This window comes from Orcinus orca, chromosome 18, assembly GCF_937001465.1.
Source record: "Orcinus orca chromosome 18, mOrcOrc1.1, whole genome shotgun sequence".
Classification (NCBI taxonomy): domain Eukaryota; kingdom Metazoa; phylum Chordata; class Mammalia; order Artiodactyla; family Delphinidae; genus Orcinus; species Orcinus orca.
This window is the reverse complement of record NC_064576.1, coordinates 51,517,210-51,525,985: the sequence shown is the minus strand read 5'-3', so window position 1 is coordinate 51,525,985 and position 8,776 is coordinate 51,517,210. Positions and strand designations below refer to the sequence as shown.

Sequence of the window (8,776 nt, the reverse complement as noted above, 5' to 3'; positions counted from 1 at the left end):
TTCTGTTTCTTCCTGGTTCAGTCTTGTAAGGTTATACCTTTCTAAAAATTTCTCTGTTTCTTCCAGGTTGTCCATTTTATTGGCATAGAGTTGCTTGTAGTAGTCTCTTAGGATGCTTTGTATTTCTGCAGTGTCTGTTGTAACTTCTCCATTTTCTTTTCTAATTTTGATTTGAGTCCTCTCTCTCTTTTTTTTTTTTTTTTTGATGAGTCTGGTAAAGGTTTCTCAATTTTGTTTATCTTCTCAAAGAAGCAACTTTTAGTTTTATTGACCTTTGCTATGTTTTCTTTGTTTCTGTTTCATTTATTTCTGCTCTGGTCTTTATGATTTCTTTCCTTCTAATAACTTTGGGTTTTTTTTTTTGTTTTTCTTTCTCTAGTTTCTTTAGTGTAAAGTTAGATTATTTGAGATTTTTCTTGTTTCTTGAGGTAGACTCGTATTGCTATAATCTTCCCTCTTTGAACTGCTTTCAAAATATGGAACGCTTCATGAATTTGCATGTCATCCTGTGCAGGGACCATGCTAATCTTCTCTGTATCGGTCCAAATTTAGTATATGTGCTGCCAAAGCAAGTACTCTGATACATCATTTTAGATGTCATCACCTCTCCAGTAATGTCATGCTTCTCTCTGCCCATCCAAACAGACATTGGGTGGGGAAAGTCAATCATTTCTTTCCCCTATGTGTCAGCTATTTTTTTTTCCCTTCAATGTAAAATTCTATATATTGTATTTTGGAAAAAAAAAAAAAGAGAAAAATTGATCTTTAAAGTGCTTCGAATATGACATTGGCAAACTCTATGCTCAAAATGATATGGTAACTTGGAAGAAGATATATTTTTGATTCAAGCTACAATGCATTATTTTAGTTAGTTTTTCTGATTATAAAATGTGATAGTATGTATATTAATGTTAATTGAGTTAGTTTGAAATTCAGTGTTCTGCATGTAAAATTTAAATGTCCTGAAAATTTATCTATTTGTTTATCCTTCAGAAATTATTATTTTGCACTTCCTATGTGTAAAATAATACACTTAGTACATTGCCTTGTGCAGCATTATGCATACCATAAGCAACTGTACAAAATTGGTGTCTGCATTCAAGGAATTCATGCCATAATGGTTAGATTTGGAGATTTCCAATGCAAAATACTCTGTGTTGTTGGCATAGGCTCCTACTCTTTCCAAAGCAAAATATGGAGATAATGAAGTACAAACAAGTGATTGAAATGTGGACACACAATCAAATGATTTATACTTGCAAAGGTTCTGACCGATATATACAACATACCCCCAAATTCCTTTTAGTGTATTGGTGACGTTAGATTATTTTTTATTATAATTCAATATATTTTCCTCAAGGCATTTTTCCCTTTTATTTATTTATTTATTTTTAATGTCATAACCTCTCCCATTTTCTCCTTGAACCATTCCTGAATGTGAGGCTATCCAAACCAAATGAGTGCCCCTAGAATGAATGCATTTTTCCATTGCACATGGGTTGTTCCATTACAATGCTATTAGCATAAAGGGGGACTTCTTATTAAGGGAATAGACAAACAGTTTCTACCTTTACTGAGATCTTAATTCTGCTTCAATAAACTCTTACTCTATTCTTGTGTTAGCTCATTCCTTTTAATTCTGAAAATTTTTCAGCATTTTCCATTTCTTTGCAAACCAGGGGAATTCCCTGAAATTACCTTGAATCCACTGAATTTCACATTCTATTTCAACAATATAACATGGATCCCTTTCCCTCTTCAAGAACAAATATTTTCCTTCTGAATATTCTAACAATTTAACATTCTACAAACACATATGTTCTTCCAGATATTATGTTGGAGTAAAATGAAAAGCTAACCCATGGTTTATAATTAGATTAACTTCAACATAAGACTCACAGACCTGCACTGATCAACATATAGCATTATTGATGAAATTTTGGGAAAATTATATATGTTTTACCACCACTTTTTAGCACTTTTTCTATTTGAAGGAGTTTCACTGTCAATGTCAATGGTGTATGATTCTTTTAATTTACTCAACTTCTTTCAACAAAATAGTATTATCACTGTTTTTTTAATCACAATTAAGTCAATGAGATTTTCTTTTCCTTTTCAAAGGCTTAACCTAGGCATTTTTAAAAGTGCCTTGATTTCTTGCAACAAGAGGTTCTAGGCCCACCCCCTTATTTATCCAGTTTCACTGAGGTATGATTGTTAAATAAAAATTTTATACAGACAGTCCCTGACTTAGAATGGTCCCACTCAAAATTTTTCCAATTTACAATGGTGCAAAAGTAACATGCATTCAGTGAAAAGTGTACTTCAAATTTTGAATATCCCGACTAATGAAATGCAGTAGGCACAGAGTCACAGCTGAGCAGTGGCACCTCCCAATCAGGCAGGTGATCACAAGGGTGAACAACCAATACACTTACAATTCTGTATCCATACAACCATCCTGTTTTCACTTTGAGTGCAGAATTCAATAAATTACATGAGATATTTAACAATTTATTATAAAATAGGCTTTGTATTAGATGATTTTTCCCAACTTTAGGCTAATGTAAGTATTCTGAGCATGTTTAAGGTCAATTAGGCTAAGTTATGATGTTTGGTAGGTTAGGTGTATTAAATGCATTTTCACCATATGATATTTTCAATTTATGATGGGTTTATTGGTAGGTAACCCCATCATAAGTTGATAAGTTGAGGAAGATTCATATATTTATGATGTACAACATGATCTTTTGATGTATACATATGAAATGATTACCATAATATAGCTAAATGACATATCTATCACCTCAGGTAGTTACTATTTATTTATTGGTGAGGACACTTAAAATCTACTCTCCTAACTATAGGCCCAATTGAATCATTTTACCACAGAGAAGCTTTCATGTACTTTACAAAGAAGACATTTTATTAGTTTCTTTGCCTCTAGAGAAGAATATTATTACAAACTAAACTCACCACCTAAGTGTTCACATTGCTTTTCTCCACCTGAGTACCAAGGTAAAGCAGTGTGATGCCAGAGTATGCTCTACTTTGTGATGGCAAAGATTTTCCATTTTTTACAAAAATCTGAAATTTATTTAGTGCTACTGTTTTCTTTTTTCTTCTATTTCCACGCACACTGTGGAGTGCCATCTGTATATAGCCATGTGAACCCTGTGTTATTGTTTGCTACAAAACTTGGCTCCAGCTTACTGAGGGAAGGAAGATTTTAGGCTGCAATGCAGAGGGAAAACAAGGTCATTTGTAAAATATTTTGGCAGTTTATCCAAAATTAAACATATGATTCAACAGTTACCCTCCCAGGCATATATTCAAACTAACTGAAAACTCATATCAACCCAAAAATATGAACATGAATGTTAACAGCAGCATTACTTGTAATAACCAAAAAGTGTAAACCACCTAAATATCCATCAATTGATTAAAGAATAAATAAAATGTGATATATCCATAAAACACAACATTATTTAGCCATAAAATTAAGTTACCAATTCATCCTATAGCATTGATAAGCCTTGAAAATATTCTGCTTATTGAAAGAAGTCAGAGGCAAAGGCCACATAGTGCATAATTTTATCTACATGAAGTGGCCAGTATAGAAAACTCCATAGAGACAGAAAGTAGATTAAGGGTTGGCAGGGTTTCTTTTGTGAGGTGATAAAATGTTCTGGAATTAGATAGTGGTGGTTATTGAACAATTAAGTGAATATTCTAAAAATCATTCAACTGTGTACTTTGAAACAATGGATTTTATGGTATGTGAATCATATTTTAATAAAAAAAATGTGAGGACAAGAGGTGGATACTTGTATAGATTGAGACACACTACATATTTCTGCTTCGGGCCAGACTGGAATAACAGGGGACAGATTTATCTTCCTTCAAACAACTAAGAAACTGGGTAAAATATATGAAACAACAATTCTCAAGATGACTTTAAATATTATGCAAAAAGGACAGTATTTTCTGAGAGAAGTGAAACAGACAAGATAATTTTCTGTTGTCCCATGTTACTAAGCAGAGAAATATTCCAGGAACAACACAGGAAGGGAATAGAAGGGCACAGACTAGTGAACTTTCTGAGTTGAGGAGGTGGAGACCGGAGACTGGAAAAGTGAAGGGATTTAGAATTTGCATGATTTTCTAAGTAGAAAAATCTGCTGAATCTAAAAAATAAATAAAGAAAGAAAGAACTCAAAACAAAGAAGTTACGTTTAGCATTTTTGTAGTGTGCCAGTTTATTATAGAAATATCAATTATATTTCTATACACAAAAAATAAAGAAATTAAAATACAATACTATCAAAAGTTTGGAATATTAGGAATAAATCCAACTAAAGATATGCAACACTTGTACACTCAAATCAGTGCTGAAAGGCATTAAAGAAGACCTGAATAAGTGGAGAATTTTACTTTTTTTAGGGCTTAGAAGGCTCAATACAGCTAAAATGGCAATTCTCCCTAAATTGATCTATAACTTCCATGTGATTTCTATTGAAATCTCAGCAGGTTTTTTGTTATTAGATATTGACAAGATGATTCTAAAACTGATATATAAATCAAAGACCTAGAGTAGTAATAACAAGTTTAAAAAAAGAAGAACAAACTTGAAAGACATGTCACCTAACACTAAGACGTATTGGAAAGCTTCAGTAAAAACACCTGAATAATATTTATGTCAAGGATCACTGAACTAGAATAGAAAGGGCCAATAAAGGCCCACTTACATATATTCAATTGATTTTAAATAAAGATGCAAAGACAATTCAGTGGAGAATCTGTAAATCTTTTCAACAAATTTTTTGGAACAATTGCACAAAATGAACTTGAACCCATGCTTTTTTCCACATACAAAAATTAACTCAAAATGGACTTTAAACATAATGTGTTTCACAAAACTATAAAACTTCTAAATAATACATAGAAGAACATTTTTTGACCTTGGTAATGCAAAAATTTCATAAATATACTAAAAATAAAATCCATAAAAGACACAAGTCCATTAATTTGATGTTATCAAAATTAAGAAAGATACTGCTAAGACAGGAAAAGACAAACCATAATGGGGAGAAATTATTTGCAAATCATATATCTGATAAAGGATTTATATATAGAATGCATAAAGAGCTCCTAAAATGTAACATTAAGAAAGAAAATAACCTAATAAAAAATGAGCCAAAGTTTGGAAGACACTTTACCAAAGATGATATTCTTTTTCCAAATGAAGACATTAAAAAGTAAAACAAGCAACATGATGAGTCGTTAGAGAAATGCAAATGAAAACCATAGTGTGATAAAGCATACCTATTAGAATGGCCAAAATAAAAATGTTGACCATACCAAGTGTTGATTAGGATATGGTACAACTTGAGCTCTTTAAATTGCATGTGGGAATGCAATATGGCACAGTCACTTGGACAATCAACTTTATAGTTTCTTAAAAAGGTAAATAGCATGAACATAGGGTCCAGTCTTTCCATTCTTAGGTATTTACCTAAGACAAAGGAGAGCTTATACCAAAAAATAAAAATAAATTTTAAAAAGGGACTTCCCTAGCAGTCCAGTGTTTAAGATTCCATGATTCCACTGCAGGGGGTGTGGGTTTGATCCCTGGTCAGGGAACTGAAATCCCACATACTGCACAGTGGGGCCAAAAATAAAAAAGAGAGAGAGAACTTATATCCATATCAAGACACATATGCAACTATTTACAGCTGTTTGATTTGTAATATCACTAAACTGGAAACAACCCAAGTGTCCATCAGGAAGTAAAGTGCTAAGAACATTGTGGTATATCCATACAATGGAAAACTAATCAGCTATTAAAAGGAATGAACTATTGATGAATTCAACAACATAGATAAACCTCAAAATTATTATGTTGAGTGGAAGGAGCTAGACAAAAAAAAAATGTACATACCTTAGAAGTTACTTGAAGAATTCAGTATATGTATATTAATCTACAGTGATCCAAAGCAGAACATTGGTTGCCTGGGGGAGAGAGGAGAGAGTAGGTCAAAAGGGCAGAATAGCGAGATTACATAAGAGTGTAAAAAAACTTTTGGGGATGAAGAACATATTCACAATTTTGATTATGTTGATGTTTTTACAAGTGCATAAATGCGTCAAAGTTTATCTAATTATATAATTTAAACATGCATAATTATTTGAATGTTAATTGTACTTCCATAAAGCTATTAACAGATTTTTTAAATCATAAATCTCCAATTTTTGTACTGTGTGCCAATTGGGAGATTACCACAAAGACACATTTCAAACTCATAAAATTATACCCTGAGAAACATAGTCTGATTTAACCAAAAAAAAAAAACAAAAAAAGAAAAAGAAATAAAAAATTCTTTGTTCAGACAATTTTAGAACTGATTTTGAAAATCCTCTAAGTAACAATATCAAGAAATAATAAATTCATGTGAATTGAGTGGTTCTTCTTGCCTCAGAAGCTGTAGAAAACATACTAGAGCCAAATTTTGAAATGCCAATAAATAACGGGAACTTTATTTTCAAAACTTAAGACTTTGAAAAATATATTAGAGAACTATATTTGGTGTTATATTATTGTACCTTTAATTCTCTTAATCCCAGTGTATAATGGTGGTTGTTGTCAGCAAAACTATGTTTGAAACACAGTATTTTACCAAGAAATACCTGTGATTAACATAATAATTGAACACAGTATGTTACTTTAATACTATGGAAAATTAGGCTCCACAGGCTCCAACAAACACATGAAAGGATGCTCAACATCACTAATCATTAGAGAAATGCAAATCAAAACTACGAGGTATCACCTCACAACGGTCAGAATGGCCATCACCAAAAAATCTACAAAGAATAAATGCTGGAGAGGGTGTGGAGAAAAGGGAACACTCTTGCACTGTTGGTGGGAATGTAAATTGATACAGCCACTATGGATAACAGTATGGAGGTTCCTTAAAAGACTAAAAATAAAACTACCATACTACCCAGCAATCCCACTACTGGGCATATATCCTTAGAAAATCATAATTCAAAAGGAGTCATGTACCACAATGTTCACTGCAGCTCTATTTACAATAGCCAGGACATGGAAGCAACCTAAGTGTCCATCAACAGATAAATGGATAAAGAAGATGTGGCACATATATACAGTGGCGTATTACTCAGCCATAAAAATAATTGAAATTGAGTTATTTGTAGTGAGATGGATGGACCTAGAGTCTGTTATACAAAGTGAAGTTAGAAAGAGAAAAAAAAATACTGTATGCTAACACATATATATGGAATCGAAAAAAAAAATGGTTCTGATGAACCTAGGGGCAGGACAGGAATAAAGACCCACACGTAGAGAATGGACTTGAGGACACAGGGAGGGGGAAGGGTAAACTGGGACAAAGGGAGAGAATGGCATGGACATATATACACTACCAAATATAAAATAGATAGCTAGTGGGAAGCAGCCGCATAGCACAGGGAGATCAGCTCGGTGCTTTGTGACCACCTAGAGGGGTGGGATAGGGAAGGTGGGAGGGAGACGCAAGAAGGAGGAGATATGGGGATATATGTATATGTATAGCTGATTCGCTTTGTTATGCAGCTGAAACTAATACAACATTATAAAGCAATTATACTCCAATAACATGTTATAAAAAACAAAAAGAAACTATAAGGGACTAAAAATAACTGTGTTCATGCACAGTTGGGACAAATCATGAACAACAGGATACAAAAAGACCAAAACTCCAACTGCCACTTCTGAGGAGCCGGGAGCAAAAGCATGGTACTACACACGCACCCTGCACACAACACCATCAAGACGGTGGGGAGAGCACCTACATCACCTCCCCGGTCCAACCCCTGGTCCCACCCTTACCCTCACCCCATAGAAGGAACCAGCTTGCCACCCCGCTCAGGGAGCAAGCAAGGGAAACTGTTACTTGGTTTTGCTCCCTCTTGCTGCAGCAGGAGCCTCAGTCAAGCCTTGCCTGAATTTCTTGTCTGGCCTCTGATAAATTTCTATTGATTAAGGAGACCAGGAACCCTGGTCAGTAACAGAATGACATAGCAAAATGAAAATATAGCAGAGGGAGCTGATGGACTTGATTTTACATGTGCTCTGCAAATAAGTAGAGTTCGAGCTATTTCTCCCAGAAGGTAAAATAATAATATTTTAAAATATTCAAAGGATATATTTTGCTGGGTATGTAATTTCAGGTTGGCCAGAAAAGGTAAGAAAGGAGAGAAAAGTAACAGAAAATAAGAGGGACAAATAGAAAACGAGCATTAAGATGCTGAATATATGAGCAACTATATTAAATGTAAGCAGAGTAAATACTCCAATTGAAAGACAAACACTAACACACTGGATTTAAAAAAAAAAAAATCATATGCTGCTTACAAGAGAGACCTGTCCAATATAAGGATGCAGAAATGAGGAAAGTAAAAGATAGAAAAAGTTATTCCATGCAAGTACTAACCAAAAGTAATCTGGTGTAGTTGCATTAATATCAACAAATGTAGAGTTTAAGGGAAAAAAATCAATGCAAAGAGAACTGATCCCAGTGAAAACAAAAAAAGATCAGTTTATCAAAAAGTTACAATTCTAAATTTGCATGCAAATAATAATGTAGCCTCCAAATATATAAAACAAAACTCAAGAGAAATAAAGGGAGAAATAGACAAATCCATAATCCCTCTTTCAGTAACTGATAGCACAACCAAATTTTTTTTAAAAGAAAAAAATATTAATTTTAATACA

The 8,776-nt window shown here is 33.3% G+C and overlaps 1 non-coding gene across 1 annotated transcript; it reads right to left on the bottom strand.

The window, feature by feature from the left end:
• Positions 1-470: 470 nt before the first annotated feature.
• LOC117203129 (U6 spliceosomal RNA) lies at positions 471-576 on the bottom strand. Its single transcript, XR_004485773.1, has one exon. It is a non-coding gene; the product is annotated as a U6 spliceosomal RNA (small nuclear RNA).
• Between the last annotated feature and the right edge of the window lie 8,200 nt (positions 577-8,776).